This window comes from Pelophylax lessonae, assembly GCF_965119305.1.
Source record: "Pelophylax lessonae genome assembly, chromosome: 4".
Lineage (NCBI taxonomy): Eukaryota > Metazoa > Chordata > Amphibia > Anura > Ranidae > Pelophylax > Pelophylax lessonae.
Genome location: NC_138771.1, coordinates 451497185 through 451499032, shown reverse-complemented (window position 1 = coordinate 451499032; position 1848 = coordinate 451497185).

Below are 1848 nucleotides of genomic sequence, written 5' to 3'. Positions count from 1 at the left end.
CCTGTGTCAAGCTGCCTTCTTGGGCTACATCATTTCTTCTGAAGGGTTCTCCATGGACCCTTAGAAGGTTTCGGCTGTTCTACAATGGCCTCGCACCAGTGGTCTCCGTTCCATTCAGCATTTCCTTGGGTTTGCCAACTACTATCGGAAATTTATTAGGAACTTTTCCTCTTTGGCCAAACCTATCTCAGATCTGACCAAGAAGTGCAGGGATTCCCACTATTAGACGCCTGCTGCCATCCAAGCTTTCGAGTCCCTCAAGTCTTCTTTCACTTCAGCTCCCATTCTGTTTCATCCCAATCCTAGTTTGCCCTTTGCCCTAGATGTGGATGCGTCTGAGATGGGAGTAGGCGTCCTCCTGTCTCATCGTCAGACACCTGATGGACCCTTACTTCTTTGTGGGTTCTACTCCAAGCTGTCTCCAGCTGAATTCCACTACGAGATTGGAGACAGAGAGCTCTTAGCCATTATCCTGGCAAAGACACTTGTTCCAAGGTTCTGTGGTTCCAGTTCTCATTCTCACTGATCATAAGAATCTGATGTATTTCTCAGTGGCCAAGAGGCTCACACCCCGTCCAGCCATTTGGGCCATATTCTTGTCTCATTTTAACGATGTGGTCTATTTTCCCGACTCCAAGAATGTTAAGGCTGATGCCTTGTCTCGCCAGTATTCTGAGTTGTCCAGCGAGGACTCCGTGCTGACACCAGTCATACTTTCAGATCATATCCTGGCTGCCATCCACACCAACTTAACCTCTCCTCTTGGGTAACAGATCTTGGCTGCCCGACCTGATGCTCCCACTGAGAGACCTGCTGGCAAATGTTTTGTACCTGAGGGGTTGTGCATCAGACTGTTGCGCACGTACCACAATTCCAAGACTGCCGGTCATCCTGGTAAGAACCAGATGTCCTGGGCTATTTCCCATCAGTTCTGGTGGCCATCTCTCCGCACTGATGTTGCTACGTAACAAATCTTCTTGGCACCTTCTCTTGGGTCTACTTCATCCCATTCCAAAAGGGGGAGTCCCTGATCTCACCTGACCATTGATTTTATTGTGGAACTTCCCGTGTCTCGAGATTACACCGTTAGCCTTATGGTTGTCGACCAGTTCTCCAAAATGTGCCACTGTGTTCCGTTTAAGCAGCTGCCTACCGCTCAGGAGCTTGCCTCTGTGTTTGCCAGGGAGATCTTCCATTTACACAGGTTGCTTAAAGAGATTGTCTCGGACCGTGGGAACCAATTTGTCTCCAGGTTCTGGCGCACCTTTTGCTTTCAGTTGGGTATTCGGCTCTCATTCTCTTCGGTCTACCATTCACAGTCCAATGGTGTTGCTAATCATTCCAACCAAGCTCTGGAGCAATTTCTTCGCTGCTATATCTCTAACTATAAGGACAATTGGGTTGATCTGCTACCCTGGGCGGAGTTTGCCAGGAACTCTGCCATCAACTTGTCTTCCGTAATGTCTCCATTCATGACCAATTATGGGTTCCAACCCACTGTGTTGCCCGATTTGTTCTCCCCACAGGACATCCCGGCTGTGGAGGATCATCTTTGTGCCCTCTGTTCCTCTTGGGTGCAGATTCAAGAGTCTGTACGAGTCTCTGCATAGCATCAGAAGCTCCAGGCAGACCGGAGACGTTTATCTGCTCCTTTGTACCAGGTCGGGGAGAGGGTGTGGTTGTGGACCCGTAATCTCAACCTCAGGGTACCCACTCCAAAACTGGCACCCCATTTTGTTGGGCCTTTTTGCATCCTCTGTAAGGTGAAGCCAGTGGCCTATGCCCTTGGTCTTCCCCCTGGCATGCATAATTCCAATGTCTTTCGTGTGTCACTTTTGAAGCCACCGG